Here is a 21,552-nt window from a genome sequence, read left to right as displayed (position 1 = left end):
GGAGGAAGGGAAGGAATAAGGATACCATAGTTTTCCTTCCCCACCATTGAAACAAAGTGCTATGGCTTCTTTTATTCTTCATTATTCTCCTACATTTTTGTTGGTGCCTTTGGGACACTTTTACATTGATTTGTTCCTGGTGTCTATACAGTATTTCTTTAACGTTTCCTTTCCTCATCTTAAGTTTTACTATGCACATGGGAAGCATTAGGTGACATTGAAGCAAACAGGGAAACAAATGTGAGGAAATATCTAGAGAGTATTCTATTATAGACCAATTCTGAAGTAATAGTTCTCTCAAGTCTCCTCTGATAGGAATAGTCAATAAGAACAAGTCTGGTGGCACACAGTTTTATGTATGTTTTAGGTAATTTACAACTTAAAACTAAAAATAGAGCTACAGAGTGTTTGTTTTTGTTTTTAGCAAGTTAAGCTAAATGCACCATCAGTGGTAGTTGTTCTCCCCTTATTTCAAGTGCTTACACCAGTAGTCAGAGACAAAAAGCTCAGGAAGTTCTTTCAACTCAGAGAATAAGTTAGTAGCAGATAGATTAAGCCTATAAAGCATAAGGACCAGAAAACAATTAATTTGAGCACTTAAACATAAAAGTAAAAAAAAAAATCTATCTGGTCATGTGGTGGTGGCGCATGCCTTTAATCTCAGCACTCAGGGAGGTAGAGGCAGATGGATCTCTGTGAGTACCAGGTCGGCCTACAGTGCAGAGTTCTAGAACAGCCAGGGCTACACAGAGAAACTCTGTCTCAATATATATATATATATATATATATATATATATATATATATATATGTCTCCTACAGGCAACATATTTTTTTCTATTTTATTTATTTATTTATTTTTTAATTTTTTTTATTAATTTATTCTTGTTACATCTCAATGTTTATCCCATCCCTTGTATCTTCCCATTCCCCCCCCCATTTTCCCATTATTCCCCTCCCCTATGACTGTTCCTGAGGGGGATCACCTCCCCCTATATATTCTCATAGGGTATCAAGTCTCTTCTTGGCTACCTGCTGTCCTTCCTCTGAGTGCCACCAGGTCTCCCCCTCCAGGGGACATGGTCAAATGTGAGGCACCATAGTACGTGAGAAAGTCATATCACACTCTCCACTCAACTGTGGAGAATATTCTGACCATTGGCTAGATCTGGGAAGGGGTTTAAAGTTTACCTCCTGTGCAACATATTTTTAAAAGACTGATAAATATTGAAAATACTATGTTAAATTCAGGACCACAAATAAATTTCTTCATAACACCACTGTCACTTTTGAAGGGGCTGTTCACCCCATAATAATCATAAGACAAATAGCATATCTCACTATTCTCTGATAATATACACTAATAGTTAAGAGAATAGGGACTGGGTTCAAATTGCATAAATTCAGTGCCCAATGAGTAAATGCTCTTTATATGTTAATCTCTATATTTCTCTTACTTAATCCCAACAAATTCAAAGAAAATATGATGACCGGATGCCTTATTTGGGTATTTCAGTCTTCGGATTCTTAAAAGTTTTAGGGTCTCTGCTTATTGGACTTAGCATTAATCATTGCTTGATTGTATTTAATGGAATACATTAAGGTAACTATAGTCAATGTTCTGTATAAGATGAAGAAAGCATTAACACTGCAAAAACACAGAGAATACATTCACCTACAAATGTGGTTATTACTGGGAAAAGGAATGGGACAAACATCCTGGGAAAACAAGAGCTGTACCTATGACAGTTCCCTATAAACGTATATAGATTGAATAAGCTGGAGGAGTGGGCTGCAACCTTCCTAGCACATAAGTATTACTTGAGGAGTGTTCAGAATGTTCTTTGCTTAAGATACATTCTAGAGACTTGGGTGGGGCCGACACATTGAAATTTTAACCAAACTTTAAAGGATTTTGAGAATGGAGTCATGATTAAAGACCACTGGTATAATCTAACTATAGCTTTCCTGAACTACATGGTGGGGCTGGCTGTAGGGTTTATGTTTTTACTATTGTGCTGTGCTTCCTACCTCATTAACTTTGCAAATTACATTCCCATTGTCCCCATACACAACCTTACATTTTGGTCAGACAAAACTTAACAGTTTTCTGGTGTGAAATGGTATGGTTTGGGCTATAAGAGGTAAATTACTTCCTATGGACAAACATTTTTTCCTCCAAGGGGAGCATATTTTATTTGCCATACATCACAGCACAAAGGATCCCCAAATATGTTAAGCAGCAGGAATTCTTTGGAGGATAAAGAAGTCATTGTAGTAAAAGGGTAAGACAGCTCTGGATATATAAAGGGGGAAAGGCAGCTTAGGAGTATCTTGCGCCTTGTATGTTTGAGTTTGGAAATGAATTCTGAGGTCATTTTTCCCTGAAAAAATATTATTTATTTCAAAGGTAAATGTCCTTTTCATAACAAAAGTCTAGTTTGTAGAACATGTAGGCCTCTGTTGATCCTTTAACAAGCAGCATTCTGGAAATACTGGTAAGAAGCTGGTAAGGTTCACATGAGAAATATAAGATTTCTAATAAATTCCCCTTTCCTTTTTAAAATTAAACAATATGTCAAGTATAGAAAAAATATTAATGTGTATTTACATCTATTATTTTACAAATGATGGTATATTAAGATAAAAACACTGTAATATAGTATATAATAACTTATTAAAATTCTACCAAAACAATTTATATAGTATCATAAATACTCATGCAGCTAAAACGTACATTATTATGTATTTAGTATGTGTGAATGTGTCTGTGTGGGTGTCAGAGGACAACCTTTAGAAGTTAATTCTCTCTTTTTTCCATTATCTAGGTCCTCAGGACTTAACTCACTAGACTTGGAAGCAGGTGCCTTTACAATCTGAGCCATCCTGCCCATTCCTCATGTGGATTTTATTGAGTTTTTATAATTAACAACACTTTGACAATCTACTTTTTCATCTCTTTTTCCTACTTGCCTTTTAAATTATCCTGGAAATTTTAAATTTACTTTTATATATAGCAAAATAAAATATAATAAGACAAAAACCATCATATCAAAGTTGGACAGGCCAAGCCAAGAAAAAATTTTAAAAGTCCCAAAAGAAAGCACAAGAATTGGAGACCCATTTATTGACATATTCAGGAGTCCCATAAAAGCACTAAACTGAAACCTATAGTATATATGTAGGCCCTGTGATTGCTCTTCAGGCTCTGTGAATTCAAATGAGATTTGATCATGTTGATCTAGAGGGTTTTATTCTCCTGGAGTCCTCCATCTCCTTCCACTCCTTCTGCTGCCTTTTCTCCTGCAAAGCTTACTGAGCTGTGAGGGGAGGGATTTGATGGAGACATCCCATTTAGACACCTGCTCTCTCTGCATAATGTCTAGCTCTGTGTCTTTATATTTGTTTTGATCAGCTGCAGGAGGAAGCCTCTCTAATAATGGTTGACTAAGGCACTGATCTATGAGTATAGCAGAATATCACTAGGAATCATTTTATTGGTACCTTTTCCATTTTTATTAAATATTTTACATGTACATTTATATTATTACACATATATACGATAAGCTACCTACAGCAAGAAGAACCATGAAATAATCAGGAATTATATAAATGTTACATTTATAATGTTTTGCTTATTTGTATTTGGTAGCTTTGAAGAAAACATCTTTCCTTTCTTGGTGAGTCTAAAATTCTGAATGTAAATCAATATCTATCATATTTCATCATTATCAACTTAAAACATCTGTCTAGACCTACAAACATCTTAACCCCTAAACAACTAAGCTTAATTGTAAAACTAAACTATCTGGTCTTCAATCCCATTAGAGACTTGAAAAAGAATAAAATTAATTATCTGTGTATACAGGAACTGCAGGTTAGCAGCTTCCAAAATGAGAAAATAACAGAGACAGTTTGCTACCTGAATAGTCACCCAAAACTCTATAATGTTGAAGCATCTTCTTCAGCCTTCTGGCCCAATATATCTGGCAGGCATATTTGTGAGGCAGGAACTATTGAGGACTTGCTTACCCTGACTTGGCAGAGTTTGGCTGTCAGCTCTACTTGCATCCAAACTTGCCCTTTTTTAGGAAGAATTCTGTCTGTAGCGAAAATGCCCAGTGGCTGATTTGCTGCATTTGCAGCCATCTCCATAAGGGGGTTCTTTAATGCTCATCATCCTCTTTGAGGTAGGCTGAGTGTTGCCAGGAATTAACCTGTCTCATTGTCAATGAATCTTTAAAATAATAAAAACATCTTTAAATGCCATATTCTGTAGGTCTCTGAGGTTTTTGAAGTCCTTATCAATTTTAACTTATCTTTCTATAGAATTATATCTATCTGTTATACCCAGGATATATATTCTTGTGATAACCAGTAGTATTTGGTTTTACCCTAGGTAAAACCTGGGATGTACTCTGGGATATCTCGCTATGGTTCTTGGTCACCCAAACAAACAGACATTAAGCTTTGTGCCTCTATTGACCTAACAAAATTTGTATGCAGGACAGATTGTAGATCAAAGTTTTCATGGTTGTGTTGGTGTTTATGTTTCTGTGTTGGTAGACTACAGAGTACCTTTTCTGTACCAAAGACACTAGAACGTAGGAATGAACATTTTATGTAGGCACCAGCTTGAATTCTCCATGTTTAATGAGTTATACAGGTGTTCTCTTTATCAATGGAGCCTTGCTGTCAGTTTGGAGGGAGTAATCTATTTTCTTGGAAACAGCATGGGACCTCTTTTCCTAATAACTCAATTGGATAAAACTTAGTCCCAGGACTGGAAGCTTCCTTTAGTGACAAGAGATGGTCAGTTGGGGTTCTATCTCTATCCAGCTTCATTAGGATGGCCTTCATACATTATAGGAAGTTTCAACTGCACTACATTTTCATGCTGCCCCTCAAGTGCTCTTCAATTCTAGCTGTCTCCTTGCATTCCCTCCTTCAATCCCATCTCCTCTCCCACTTCCTACCTGATCTTCCTGTTCTCATCCCCTCCCCACCCTGGCTAGAGTAGACCCATAAAAATATTCTATTTCCCCCTCCAAGGGATATCTATGTGAGCCCCCAGTCTCTTCCTCTCTACTGAACCTCTCTGAGTCTGTGGATTGTAACTTGATTATCATTTAGTTAACACCTAAGATCTACTTACAAGTGAACATGTCTATTATTTGGCTATTTATCCTTCTGGGTCTGGGTTACCTTGCTCCAGATGACTTTTTATCTAGTATCCATTTGTCCAATTTGCCTGCAAATTTCAAAATGATGTCATTTTTAAGAGCTTAGTAGTTGTGTAATTGTTTAACCGTTCCACTTTTCTAAATCCATTTTTTTTTTGGTTGAGGGACATCTAATTTGTTTCCAATTTCTGGTTATTAGGAATAGAATATGCTGGAGTATTACAAAGAAAATTTTTGGCTTCAAATTGTACTGGAGTTTGGCGGGAGTCACCAATGCCACTTATGTCTTTATATGACCACCATAAATTACTATGCCTAAAATAATTAATAAAAAATTCTTTTTTAATACAATGTCTTTCTACAGAGTGTAGACTGTCTAACCCAGGCTGGCTTTTGATTTGTGATCTTCCTCTCCTAGCACATTACAAATGTGCCCTATCCATGAAACCAGATTCAAAATTTTCTTAGTAGTATCCAATATCCAGGCCATAATCAAACCTTTTCAGTTCTCTCTCAAAGTTGGTTTTTTAAAAAAATTTTTTATCATTAATTTATTCTTGTTACATCTCAATGGTTATCCTATCCGTTGTGTCCTCCCATTCTTCCCTCCCTCCCCTTTTCCCCTTATTCCCCCCCCATGACTGTTCCTGAGGGGGATTACCTCCCCCTGTATATGCTCTCCAAGTTGGTTTTTATTTTATTGGTTATTTTTTGGTTTTGCAACTTTATTGGCAAAAAAATCTAAAGTAGAGAGAGTAAAGTGAAGGAACTAACAACCACAACATTTATTAGGAACCCCTTCTTCTTATATTTTGTTTCATTTCTAAACATGTTTGAAATGATTTTTTAGAATGTCAGCAATATATAATGTTGATAACATGTGGCATTGTCCGCATATTTTTGGCCTTATTTGAATACTATGCCTATTTATCAATGTCTTCACTTAATGTATTGCATTTTGGGGTTTAATGTTTATTTCAGTCTTTACCGTTATTGGACTTTTCTCAGATTTTATTTGTTCTTTTAAAAACTTTCTTCAGGTAGTTATTATCATTAGTTTGTTTGAGGCTTTTAGTATTATTGTTCTTTTTACTGATTATTGGAGATAGGATTGCATCATGCAATGTTGGCTGGCCTGCAATTCCTATATATCATAGGGTGATCACAACCTTGTGATAATCTTCCTGCTTCAGCCTCCTGAGTGCTGAGATTACAGGGATGAGCCATTATTCCCAGATGGGATTTCTACTGTTTTATGTGTAAACATTTATTTCTGTTGAAGTTCATCTAAGAACATTTTTAATACTTATCATAAATTTGGATATATAATATTTCTTTTTGAGTTTATTTCAAGATATTTTCCAATTCTGCTCTAATTTCTCCATTGATCAAATGCTGTCAAGAATCACATTGTTTAATTTCCTTCTATTTATGTTTTTTCCAACTTTCTGTTACTGATTTCTAGTTTTATACCATTGTGCTCCACAATATATCTGGTATGGTTTTAGTCTCCTTTTTAGAATTGTTTTGCAACTAAGATATCATCTATCCTACAGAGTATTTTATGTCTATTTGAGGTATAATGTGCATATATTTGCCATTATTTAGAATGTTTTCTACATATCTCAATGTGTAATTGTGGTCTAAAGTTTACTTTAGGATGGATATTTTCTTACTAATTTTCTGCTTTCATTACCTGTTTAGTGTTGAAAGTGGTGTAGTGACATCCCTTCTATTTTTTTCAGTCTGTCTCTCTCTATTTTTTTAATTTGTAGCAGCTGGGATCAAGCCCAGGGCATGTTAGGTAAGCACTCAACTAAACCACATCTCAAGATAAATAAATATATCTTTATAAATAAATAAATATGTATATTTACTAAATTCAATTAAATCTATCTATATATATTATATATGTGTAAATAGAAAAATCTCCTTGATAGATTATGAGATTTTTATTTTCTCATTTACTGGTATAAACATTTTATCTCTTATCAATATTGTTATTGGTACTCTCTTTTGGTTTCCATTAGCATGGAGTATCATTCCTATCCTCTTATTGTCAACCTCTGTATATTCATAATGGTAAAATAAGTCTTTCATAGGCAGCCTATTGTTGAGTCATTATTTATTCAACTACTCTTTATATGTTAATTGGAGTTTTTTAAAGTTTTACTTTCCTGTTTCTGTAGTTACTACAGGCTATGTGCTCACTTCCGAAGAGCTGGATCGAAAAGCCTCCAGTGAGAGAGAACATGCTATGTGTTTCTGGGTCTATATTAACTCATTCAATAAAATATTTTCTAGTTCTATGTATCTGCAAACTTCATTATCCCATTTTTTACAGCTGTATAGTATTTCATTGTGTATATATACAACATTTTCATTATCCATTTGTTGGTTGAAGGACATTTAGGCTGTTTCTGTTTCCTTGATACTGTGAATAGAGCAACAATAAATGTGGCTAAGCATGAATATGTGGAGGGTTATGATGAGCCATTTGGGCATATGTGGTATAGCTGGGAGGGTAAATTTATTTTTACTTTTTAAGAGTTTTTCCACATCCTTTTCCATAGTGGCCACACCAGTTTGCAATTCCAGCAACTGTGAATAAGGATTCTCTTTTTTTCTACATCCTCCAAATGCATTTGTTGTTTATTTTTTCCATTTATATTTAGTATTCTGACAGGGGCAACATAAAATATTGAAATTGTTTTTATTTGCATTTCCTGCTTTACTAGGGACAATGAACTTTTTGGAGATATTTCTTAGACACTCATCCCCAATCCACCAGCTTTTGAGAATTCTCTGTCTTTCTTTTCAGGTCTCAGGTCCATTTTTCAAATGGGCCATTGGGAAATTTTTATTTCTTTGGATGGTTTTTGTTTTTTGTGACCTATTTAAAAATCTTCGTATAGTCTAAATATTTTTTTTTAGATCTCACATAACTTTTATTTTATTTTATTTTTTTACATTTTCTATTAATTTATTCATATTACATCTCAATTGTTAGTCCTTCCCCTGTTTCCTCCCATTCTTCCCTCACTCCCACTTCCCCCCTTCTCCCCTCCCCTATGTCTGTGATTGAGGGAGACCTCCTCCCCCTATATATGCTCTTAGAATATCGAGTCTCTTCTTGGTAACTTGCTATCCTTCCTCTGAGTGCCGCCAGGCCTCCCCATCCAGGGGATGTGGTCAGGCTAAGATCATAAACTCAAATGACACCACATGTTGGCGAGGATGTGGAGAGAGAGGAACACTCCTTCATTGCTGGTGGGAATGCAAACTAGTATAACCACTTTGGAAAGCTATCTGGTGCTTTCTCAGAAAAATGGGAATAGGGCTTCCTCAAGACCCAGCTATCACATTCTTTGGAATATACCCAGAAAATGCCCTACCACACAACAGGGACATATGCTCAACATGTTCATAGATGCTTTATGCATAATAGCCAGAACATGGAAACAGCCTAAGTGACCCTAAGTAGAAGAATGGACTAAGAAATTGTGGTACATTTACACTATGGAATACTACTCAGCTATTAAAAACAAGAAATTCCTGAAATTTGTGGACAAATGGATTGATCTAGAAATTATCATAATGAGTGAGTTCACCCAGAAGCAAAAAGAGACAAACAGTATATACTCACTTATATCAAGACACTAGTCCAAGGGATACGTACCATGAAAATCTTTACTTACCAAGAAAGTGGGTCAGAGGAGAGGACATCCTATTGAGACTTTAGGCGAGAGTAGCATGGAAGAATGGGGAAATAGTAGGACCCACAGGGTCTTGGAAACCTACAAGAATAACTTTATGACAGGCAGATCTGGATCCTGGGGTCCTCCTCAAACTAAGGCACCAGCCAAGGAGAATATAGGCAGTAAGCTTCGAACCCCTACCAAGACCTAGCTGACGAACATGATACTCTCCACCGTTGAGTGGAGAGTGAGATCTGACTCTCACACCTATAGTCTAAATATTGAACCTATTTCAGATGTATAAATGTATACTGTGGTTTCAAGCTAAATTTTTTAAATGTGACTAATAACCTGGAGAAACATAGAAACAAGAAAGTTGGAAGTAACCACAATGAGATGAGGAGAAGGAGCTATAGAGGAAGGGGCGTAGGACATAGGCACTATGAATAAGAAAATGAGAATAATGAAGGGGTGTGCCTTACCCTAGGAAAGTGGGAAATGGTGATAAAGAGGATAGAAACTGGAAGAATATGTAAGGTGATTTTAATAACCATAAGGATGATTTTTTTACTTAGGAATATAATGTGTGTACATGCATAACTAGAAAATAATGAAAAAATTGCCACTTAGAGTGATAATTACTGCCCCCAAATGAGCCATAAACTATTTATCAAACCACTAGGAGCTGTCATGATAAAAGAAACTTTCATCTAAATTGTTGGGGGGAGGGAGCATTCAAGACACCCAAAACAATTCAGGCTATTGCCACACCCAGTGGTTGCCTTTTAGAATTTAATTTGTTCCATATAATAAACTTATTCAAATTATTAGATTGTAAACTTTCCTGTGTAGTTTTTCCCTTGCCTGTGTGCATACTCTTGTGAAAAGGTGAAGGATACCTCCCCATACTTTAAATTTGAGGTAGACTTATGACATTTACTGATCATTAAATTGTAGTGCAAGTGACACTATCTGAGTTCTGATGCTGGGCTTCAAGAAGCTTTGCACTGTTATATTTGTTTCCTTGGATATTTATGGCTAATACCTGGAATCACCTGAAATGGAATGCTTTTAAGGCAGATAGTCCCATTTATTCTTTATAGAAACCAGCCTCCATATATTCCAGAAGCTGACTATACTCCCATGATTGATCCCAGCTCAGCGTGGCCAAAGGTGTCTGGGCATGGTCAAAAATCAAATGAGCTCAGTTCAAACTATGAATTGTAAATTGTAAGGTGATAGATAGATAGATAGTTAGATAGATAGATAGATAGATAGATAGATAGATAGATAGATAGATAGATATCCTACATTTTGGTTTTATTCATCACACAACAAACATTAATTTGTTACTCTACAGTGTTTGTATAATTTGGAATGTAATCTCATCTTCAGTAAACTTCATTGGTGAGAATAATATGGGGCATGTGTCTGGTGGAGAATTTTATATTTTCCTGTGAGAGCTAGGTCGTACCAAACTATGGCCACTTTTATGTTAGTTTCTTATTTAGAAGTTGAAAACTGTGGTAGGGAATATTTTAGGTTAAATTTAGGTACTAAATGTAGATTAAAATGAGTGTTGTTATGAATCCTTGGGAAAGTTTTGGTTTTTCTTTACCACTAAGAGTATGGTTTATGATAGACAACTGGGTAGATTATTCTTATTTGCCTTTCCTTGTGTGCTTAGTCATTTATCAGTATCATTTTTCTTTTTGTGTTTTCCTTTTGAGACAGCACCTCACTCTGTATCCTAGGATGGCTTACAATCCATTATGTTGTCCATACTGACTGAACATGGGTTAACAGACATGTAAAATTATGCTCAGAAATCTGCTTTTAAGTTTTTGAGGCATACACAGAAGTAGTATTGCTGTATCAAGTGATAGCTTTATGTTTAGTGCTTTTGAGAAGCCATTATATTTTCTAGAAGAGCTACATATTAAATTTCCATGAAAATTACTTAATAATTCCTGTTCTCTACATCCTTTCTTGTTTTCTGAGCTTTGTCTTTATACAAAGAAAACGTATTTTAAGTTTTTCTTTATAATAGGCATTTTGATGGCTGAAGATTAGTATTTAATTGTGCTTTGAATTATTTTTTCATAATTATTGGTAATGCTGAACTTCAGAGAAATGTTTATTGAAACTTTTGCACATTTCAATACTTTACTATTGTATTGCCTTTGGATCTGCACAGAAATAAGCACTACTATATAAAATGGAAGTTAAAGAGGGCTATATCGTATAGAGGAGTAAAACTATTTTTAGGTTCCTTTTTTGAGACAGGGTTTCTCTGTGTAGCCCTGGCTGTCCTGGAATGCTCTTTGTAGTCCAGGCTGGCCTCGAACTCACAATGATCCACCTGTCTCTGCCTCCTGAGTGGTGGGATTTAAGGCATGAGCCACGACACCCAGCTGTAAAACCATTTTAAAATTTTAAATATTTTTTATGTGAAAATACTTTCTTTTAAAAAATTCTGATTATGTTTTCCTCTTTCTGATATCCTTCCAGGTTCTCCAAATCTCTCCATCCAGTCCAACTCCATACCTTTTTTCTTTTTCTCTTTAGAAAACAAAAAAGAAACAGCAAATAAAAAACAAACAACTGAAAATAAAACTAAACATATAAAAGGAAAACCCACGAAAAGCACATATACATGTTAAGACACATGTGTACACATATGAAATCTGTAAATATACAAAATTGAATCTGTAATATATAAGCAACCAGCAAGGTTAAAAAAGCTCCCCAAAAAGCAATGTAAGAAAAAAAGCATGGAGGAAACCTAAATGTCTAATGATAATTGTTTAACAAATAATGTAGAACATAGATTCAATAGGCCATTATCCCACCTTAGTAAACAAAATCTGACATATTTGACAATACAGATGAGCCATGAGTACATCACCTAAGTAATTCATTTACAGTTAACTAAGAATCAACAAGCTCATAAAAAGTAGAGAACATTGGTGGTTTCCAGGGTTGAGGGGAAGAAGACAATGCACAGTCACTAATCAACAAATTAATGCAAGATAAGAAAGTTTAAGAATACTGTTGCACAATATTGCCACTGTGTTCCACACTTAATAGTTTGTTTGGGATTGATCTTACAATAAATATTCTTACTAAAATACAATTTTATATAAAAAAGTAGCCTAGTATGGTGATGCATACTGCTGTTCCCAGTGCTTAAGAGGTAAAGATAGAAGGACTGAAAGTTCAAGGCCATTCTTGCCTACGACAGCAAGAGAGAAAGTCAATCTGGGCTGCATAAGACTTCACTTAAAAACCTAAAGAAATATGTAAATATAAAGTGAAATATAAAGCAAAAACAAAGTATACATTAAGTAAGTAGAGGCTAATGATATTGGAGATTTTTATCTTTCAATTTTTAAGTGTGTGTTTGTGCACACATGCACATGTGTGCATGTGTGTGTATGTAGGTATATGTACAGTGCATATATATATATATATATATAGTGTTATATAATGTAATTATATATGTTAATAATAGCATTTTACAGGGAATGCCCTGACTCTGAAGATCCTCTCTTGAATAGTTTGTAATGCTAGTGTTCAGTTTCCCAAACTGTACTATAATTCTCTTTGAAATATTTTTACCATAAATAAATTAAAAAAAAAATAAGTGTGGTTGAGTGTGTGTGTGTGTGTGTGTGTGTGTGTGTGTGTGTGTGTGTGTGTGTGTTCTCATGTTGGCATGTAGGTATTCAGGTAAGCCTGGGAGTCTTTCTTGGTAACTATCATATTTCTTTTTCATTGTCAACTAGCGGTTCTGAAAATTCACAGGAGTTATTTAATTATTTTGGACAGATCAAAAATAGGCAGTTAGATATTTAAGAGAATGTAAAGAGACTGACTTGAAAGTTGATACACAATGAGATCACTTCAAAGATGAAAAAATATCTCTGGAAAATTGGTAAGCAGCCTGTGGTTTATCTCCATGAAGTGCTGTCAATTGAACTTTACTAGTATTTCTGAATTCTTGTGGTATTGTTTTATATAGCAACTTGGGCAGTGTTTCTTCTAAAGTAGTTTACAGTATCTGTTTCACTGAGACATCAGAATCTTCACATGATAGATAGATAGATAGATAGATAGATAGATAGATAGATAGATAGATTAAAATCTCTGATTGTTTGAGTCACTACTTCTGCACACAGAGCCAAGTTTTGAGTTTTTCAAAAGATCACTATGTGCCCTGAGATTCATTTTGCCCCTGGAAATAGTACAGCACTGCTCACATAATATTTCCCCCTTTACTGTTATTCTGTTTAAACTGAATCAAGTGTTCCACAAGTCTGTTTGGATTCTGGGTTCCATTTCAACATCCATTTCTCTGTGGGTACATCCTTTTTAGTTTTTTTCTATTTAGAGTGTTTCTACGCGTGTAAGAACAAAAGACCCTTCAGATGTTTTCTTTCTACTTCAGTTGCTTTCAATGTGATTTTGGCTGCAGACCAAATGATTAAATCAGCACCGGTGTTGGCATTTTCCATTGCATTCTTTCTTGTCTCATTGCTTGTCCTACATCTTCACAGAGTTAATTTTTTTCCTTACCAGTTCTTTTGTAGAGCATTTCAGTGAGTGTGTTAGGAACATTGAAAGATAGCCAAGGAATACACTTAGAATAATAAAGTTTTTATGTTGATCCTGAATAATAGCAAGATAAAATGTATTCTTTGATGTGGCAAGTAAGTCTATAGTTTATGGCCCTAATGTGATTTTTTTTTTTACAGTATAGTGTGGCGGTAACTTGTCTAGGTAGTATACAGCCATCTCGCCACAGAAATAAAAAACGGGCTTCAGCATCCTTCACAGATACTCAAATCTGCAGATGCTCAAATCCCTATATAAAAATGTGCAAGGGCTGGAAAGCTGGTTTACTAGTTAAGAATGTTTACTGCAAAATCATGAGTTTATGAGTTTGGATCCCAGCACCACTTAAGAAGCTGGATGTTGTCTCATGTGTACCTGTAAACCCTAGAAAGATTTATGAGTTTGGCTTGCTGCTAGCCTAGCTGGAGAAACATTAACTCTGGATTAAGAAAGACATACATTCAATGTCCTCTGGCCTCTGTACACATGAACATTTGTGAGCATCCCTACATATGTGAATTTACAGACACATGTATACCAGATTCATACACATACATACAAAATGAAGTGTTTGTATATATTTGGATAATGGATATGTCACTTGAGAACAGGTGCCCATGGAGGGATTGGATTTGTGAACCTGTATAGTAGAAACTGAATTTGTGTCCTCTGAAAGAATAATATGTACTTTTAAACATATTTTTAGTGATTCTTTGAGAATCTCACATCATGCATCCCAGTCACACTCATTTCCCAGTCCTTTCATATCTTCCCTCCACCCTTGTAACCTCCCCTCCTAAAGAAAATAAAAAGGAAAAGTAAAAATAAAAAACCCAAAACTCTCTAGAACTTTAGAGCAATGCTATAGAGTTTTGGGTGACTGTTCAGGCAGCAAGCTGTCTCTATCATTTTCCCATTTTGGAAGCTGCTAACCTGCACTTCCTGTCTACTCAGGCAATTAATTTTATTCCTCCTCAAGTCTCTGATGGGGTTGAAGATCAGATAGTTTAGGTTTACAATTAAGTTTAGTTGTTTAGGGGTTAGGATATTTTTAGGTCTAGATAGATGTTTTATGTTGATAAAGATGAGATATGATGGATATTGATTTACATTCAGAATTTTAAACTCACTAAGATAGGAAAGATTTTTTCTTCAAAGTTGCCAAATACAAATAGCCAAAACAATAAGAAAGTAACATATATATAATTCCTGATTTTTTTGTGGTTCTTCTTGCTGTAAGCAGTTTATTGTATATAATATACAAGTATATGTAAAATATAAAAGTATATGTAAAAAAGAGAAATTTAAAAAATAAAACAATTAAAAATTAAAAACTATCACCTTGGTGACCCCTCTGGGCAACATCTTGCTCCTCTATGAGCTGCAGCTTTTTCTCAAACTCATGCACTCTTAACTGCTGCAATATCTTTTTAGGCCCTTATAATGTGTTTTAATTCATCTTTTCATTAGTTTTTTGTTTTGTTTTTATTTTTTGAGGTAAGGTTTCTCTGTGTAGCCTTAGGTGTCCTGGATTTGCTTTGTTAATACATGCTGCATTCTGTAGGTACTTAAAAAAATCTATTTTATTGAGGTTTCTTATACCTCTACCTTCCTTCATCCCAACCACTTCCAACATCCTAACACCAACTAGGAGAGAAAGAAGGTTAGTGGAGAGAGGTTGCACAGTTCTCTTTGGCAATTTTCTGCTGGTTAGGGTCATCAGGTTCCTCGGAGGCAAGTCCAATAATCCTCACAGTCAGGATGTCTCCATTTTATTCTCATCAAACTACAACAACAGTAACCAGGAGCATCAGGAGGAAGCAGCAGCCACCTTCTTTCTCATAGCACCACCCCCTCTGGGCTCTGGCATCTATACCCTCTCAGAGTACTCATAATGAAACTATGTGCAGCTGGCAAAGATCACACCCCTCTCAGAGTCCACAATAGGCAAATAGTCTACTGCTATGGATATTCTAAAGCAGCCACATATCTCACACCTGAGATTAAAACAAAAATTCCCACTACATTTCCTTCTTTTAGTCCAAAAATTGGCTTTTTCCTAACATTAATGAGACTTGTTGATTTCTTAAAATGAGATTATCAATGAGCTAACGCTTTTCAAATGAGTGGTCAAGGTCCCGTTCCCTGCCCCCCGCCGCCCTGCCCCATAACCTGGTAACTCTTTGCTCTTCTTGTTTGGAACAGCTTGTTTGCTTCTTTGCTGGAAAGTACCCATATTTCTCAAAGTTAACGCACAAGAAAATTTGAGCTCTGAGGCTTTTAGTGTCTTGGTCACAATTTCTTTTCAAATGGCTGAATTTACCACAATTGAAGCACTGAAGATTTTGATATTTAAAGCTTTGGGCGGCTCCTGGGAAAGCTAATGGTGGTAATCTTGTTGCCTGAGACCGCTCCTTTGGCAGTTCAATTTACTCAAGATTAACTTTTCTTCTTAAAATTGGCTGTTTCTCTTTAATCCTTTCACCCTGTATGGCCTTCTGCTCCCCTGGGCTTCCCAAGCCTCCGAGGGCCTATGGGAACTTAACACCAAAAATGCTTGGAGCAGGGCAGGGCAGCAAGTGTGGAAACTTAGGCTCTCAGTTTTCAGGTCTGAACCCTTTTGTTCACCCTTTTCCAAGGGCATTATGTCAAGTACTTCCATCTCTACCTTCAAATCCTCTAGTTGTACAGCCAACTCTGCAATCTTTTCAAAAACAAGAGAATTGAATGACCCTTCTGAATATTCCCATGTCATCCATTTTTTGTTGTTTCTCAACCCCCTGCATATCTACTCATATAACTTTTCCAATTTTTCAACCATTCTCCCAACTTTTTTTGAAATAGTATACAGGAAGAAGACAAAACAAAAACAGAAAATCCCCTTTAGTAGCAAAGTAGGAGATAACCCAGCAGCAGTTGTAGTAAAACTTTTGTTGACACCCTAAAACAGTATATTCATTCCTTCAAACCCTTCTGGCTCCTCTAATGGTATTATAAACAAAATTTTCCATTATTCCAAGCCTTATGTCTGGGCACCACTGGTAGGTGTGTGCTTTTTTTTAGCTAATATATTTGCCTCTACCTTCCTTCACTCCTTATTCCATCCAACCCTCCTACACATAGTAGGCAAGAAAGAAAGTTAGAGGAGAATGGCGCATAGGTCTCTTTAGACTACTTCCTGCTGATTAGAGCCATTGGAATCCCTGGGGGGAAGTCTAGTCTTCATAGTCAGGATATCTCCAACTTCTTCAAACTGCAATAACAGCTTCCAGGATCAACAGCTGCCTTCTTCTTTTGAGTGCCTCTTCCTCAGGCTCTGGGGACTCTAAGAGTTCCAAGAATTAAACTATCTCCAGCTGGCAAAGACCATGTCTCAGTGGACAATCTAAAGCAGCCTCATATCTACACCTGGGATTAAAACTAAAACATGTTCAGAAGAAACCAAAACTCCCACTATAATGTTCTAGAAAGTAATTTGCTCATATTTTGTCCATAGTCTGAGACTTTCTAGGAGACTCAGTTTAAAGGTGATGAATTAGTTAATCTAGTGGAGGAACATTCAAGATAGTCCAGCATTCAGGTTGTGGTATGGGTTTTACTGGTGACCTTTAGTCAGATCACTGCCAGACTTTAGAACCAAAAGCAGAACACTTTTTTTTTTTTTTGCAGATTGTCCAGAACAGACATGTATAAATTTGAGGTCATGGAAAATGTGATTATTAGAGACTAGTGCTATTTAGAACAAACCAAAGCACTTTACATTGCTGTAATAAGAAAGATGCTTGAGCTCTGTGTGGTGGCATATGTGTTTAATCCAAGTACAAGAGAAACAGAGGCAAGTAGATCTCTGAGAGTCTGATGACAGTCTGGTTTGTATAGAGAGTCCAGCACAGCAAATGCTACATAGTGAGACTGTCTCAAGAAATAATCAGAAAAAACCCCAAAATACTTTGAGAGAGCTTTAGAAATTGGCCAGCTTCACCCCCTTGCAAGGTCCAAGGCCTACAAAACTTATTTACAAACTCTTCTGTTGAGATGTGAGTTTCATTAGAAAACCCTGCTCATACAGTTCCACTTTGGAGATGTTTCCCTGTATTTAGATGTCCAACACTCAAACACCACTTCAGTGAAGTCTAAAGTGGCCCAGCTACTGATTGAATTGCCAGAAGAACTTGGCATTTATTGTTCAGGTTGTCAGGTCATACCAACCAAATTTCAAAGAAAAGCCTAGAAGAGCTGGCATTGTGTGACAGGGTCAGATTCCGTGCAGGCAGCCTCTAAATGATTGATGCATAAAGTTGTGAGGATAAAGTCTAAGCTATAGAGTAGACCAAAGGAAATTAGGGATGATTGCTGAGAAAAGCCAATGGTTTCTTAGAGGCAGCCCAAGGAAGAAGCCATGTTGACCACTTCTGGAAATGTCAGAAGGTCAGGGCTGCCCAAACCCATTAGTGTTCACACCATGACACAATCCACTCTAGGACTACATAAAACTACAGCATTTAAGGGTTTAAGGTTTGTCTTGGTGGGTTTCAGTATTACTTTGTTTCCAATTCTCGTTTTTATGTGCTCATTCCTTCCTTTTCGAATGGGAATGTGCTACAACCAGAATGGCTTGGTCCAAGGAATCTGACAGCGGTGATGAGGGAATGAAGAAAGGAAAGTCACGTGGATATAAGTACAGAAAGTAGGATCAGGTGGGTAAGTACTCATTCTGATAGAGTGGCATCAACTATATAACAACCAGGAACCTCAGTATGTTTATTATTTTTGACATGACAAAAAGAGGTTAGCTAGTCTCTGTGTGAAGTCTGTAGAGAAGAGCATTCTTAGAAAATGCACATCAAATTTAGGGAAGGGGTGGGATCCTAGGGCCTCTGATGTAATCAGGGAATGTAATCCTTGATAGATTCATAATGTCATGATATATGAAGTTAGAACTTACTTGCAGGTAATTTGTCCCTGGCACTGTACTCTGAGAATATGTATCTTGGCTCCTGCACCTAAAGCTCCAGGAAAATTGCAGAAGAGACAGAAGAAAGTTTGTAAGATACAGAGGATTAGAGACTTTTTTTAATGAGATCATGATTCTCAGACATGTCAGAAGCTACACCCATGAGATCTTACCAACATGATTGCCTAAATATGAACTGAACAAGGACATCAATAGACATGTTAATATGAACAAGAGAAAGGCCATGAGGCCTCAACCCTAGACAAAGAACTATAGACAACTAAGGAATGCTGAGAGTAGGAGAAATAGAAGAGCACACTAATTTGTTACCCAATTCCAAATGGCCATTCCCCAAAACATACATATAAGTAACATTGCAGACATTGTACATATTTTACTTACTTAATTTATTTATTTATTCACTTTATATCCCAATCATAAAAAGGCCATTACTGAAGAGAGCAAGTGATGAAAGGAAAGGAGAATAAGTGTAATTATATTATAATCTCAAAAATAACAATACATTTAGTTTTAAAGAGAATTACATTTACAGGTTTTGAGTTATCAAGTGAAGTAGAACAACCTGTTTATTTTATTTTATTGTTTTTCCATAATCAGATAATTTCTAAGCTTATAGTGGCTAAGCACATGTAATTTGTCAGTAATATTTATTGGTAAAACTACCAAATTTAGCTACCCAAGTCAAGGGACAACAGTTAGAACAATACAACAACAACAGACTAGAAACACAAAAAATTCAAGGAAAACAAATTTAGTAAAAAGAATGGAAAACAATGAAAAACAATGAGCAAAGATTAAGTAATCTTGAAATGAATATATATATATATTGAACTGAGCTACTATTCAAGAAATTGTGCCTACAATACAAAGTACTCACACCTATGGACTAGTATTCATGGTACTGAAAGGTACTTTACATGCTGCCAAAGAAGGACGGCAAACAAAATATAGCTAAAACTCTTCAATTGACATAAAGCTTGTGGGACTAACCAATAACCATTTGATTTGAGTTAAGGCCCGGTTGTATGTATGTATGTATGTATGTATGTATGTATGTATGTATGTATATCCCAGAGAAAATGGTAAGGAAAACTATTTAAGAAACAATGGCCTGATGTTAAGAAAATTGATAAATTCAGATTAAAAACATCCTGTAAAACAACAACAACAACAAGAGGGAAAAAATCTTGAAAGAAGCAAGAGATAATTAATTTGTTTTGCACTTGGGGTTGCCATAAAATTAGCAGCTGATTTTTATCTGTACTGTAGAGACCAGAAGTCAATGAGATCACACACACACACACACACACACACACACACACACACACACACACACACACACACAAACACTTGACATGGTGAAAGAAAAATAGAAGTTAACCAAGAATTCTTTATGTGGTAAAACCATCCTTCAACAAAGTAGTAGAGCTTAAGAAATTTTTAGATGAACAAAGATGGATGCAATTCATCACTTACAGAGTTGCTTTAAAATTAACATTAATGGAATTGACTCAAGGTGAAATACAAAGTCTAGACATAACCACAAGGATCTAAAAGATATTTTAAAAATATAAGAGATGTAGCTACTGAGGTAAGTTGAGAAGCCATTAGTTTTGGTTTGGGGTTATAATTGAAGTTTATTTTTCCTATGAGAAATGAGTTAGAAAAATGAGTGCACAAAGCAATAGTTGTAAGTATATGTTAGCATACTTATATATAAAGATGAAATAATCATAACAGCCAAAAGAATGAATTATAAAAGACCACTTTTGAATTTTATTGAAATTAAGTTGGCATCAACTCAAACTTGAATATTATAAAGATATTAATTATAATCCACAGGAGAATAACTAACAAAATATTAAAAAACAGTTATGAAGTGAATGAATAAAATTAATGAAAATAATCAAAATAACATATTAGAGAGATTAATTAAACAAAGAAGGGGAGCATTTTAGGGATTGAGGAACAAAATAGTTATTAGGCAGAAAAAATGAATTAAAGATGGCAAGGTCTTATTGCTGAAGACAGCCTGCATAACTTATTGAACACCGAGAAATCAAGTTGGTATCTACACAGAGGCTACATTCCTATGGGCTATTGTTCATGGTACTGGAACTTGGGACTAGGACCTAGGGGCAATCCAAACACTTTTTTGCTAAAGAAATATAGCAATAAAATGACTCCTAATGACGTTCTTCTAGTCTCAGATCTGTGCTTTGCTCAGCCATCATTAGAGAAGCTTCTTCCTGCACAACATGTGAACAAATGCAAAGACCCACAGCCAAAAGATACTCAGAAGGTGGGAGAAATTGGAACACTTGTCCCTAAAATGGATGTCTCTATCAAATTTCTCTCTTCAGGGCTCAGGTAAACCTATGGAAGAGGAGATTAAAAGAGTATAAGAACAATAGGGGGTGGAGAACACCAAGAATATCTAGACCTTATAGATATAACAGGACTGGTGGTCATACAAACTCAGAGACCATGGTAGCATGCACAGGGCCTGCACAGGTCTGCACCACATGGGGTCCTAGAACTGAGGTGAGATGTGGGCACAGAATGCAATGAGGAATGGTAGAGTCTAGATAGAGACTTCCTGTTAAAAGAAAAATCGCTTTTCTGTAGTCTTCTTTCTCCATTCCAGTTACTTAAGATATTTCTGTGATTGGTGAATTTACTTGGTAGTGTTTGATGTCTAGTTAGATAATTTTCTTCCCCATTATGTGGTAACGACAGATAAATTCCTTGTATATGTTTTAGGAAGACATAGGCTCTTGGCAACTCTATTAGTTACTCCTCCTATTCTGGTTTGGGGAAATTATTTATTAAAAATGAGTTCCTCTGACCTTTTCTATGGAATATAACAACTGGTCTTATAACAGTCCTTGAGTCCTGTAGTGGCCATTCTACATGGCAGACCTCTTATTTTGTTCTTGTTTTCCTCCAGTTCTCAATGTGTAGTAGTATTGTCCATATGTTGGATGTGTCGATAGTATTATGGACATAGTTCTAATGAGGTGACATTGCCTATCCTATGTCTCACTATGGTTAAAATTATCAATTGTTAAAAAGCAACTC

The sequence above is a fragment of the Acomys russatus genome, chromosome X (genome assembly GCF_903995435.1).
Source record: "Acomys russatus chromosome X, mAcoRus1.1, whole genome shotgun sequence".
NCBI classification, from domain to species: domain Eukaryota; kingdom Metazoa; phylum Chordata; class Mammalia; order Rodentia; family Muridae; genus Acomys; species Acomys russatus.
Note: the sequence above shows the minus strand (reverse complement) of the source record.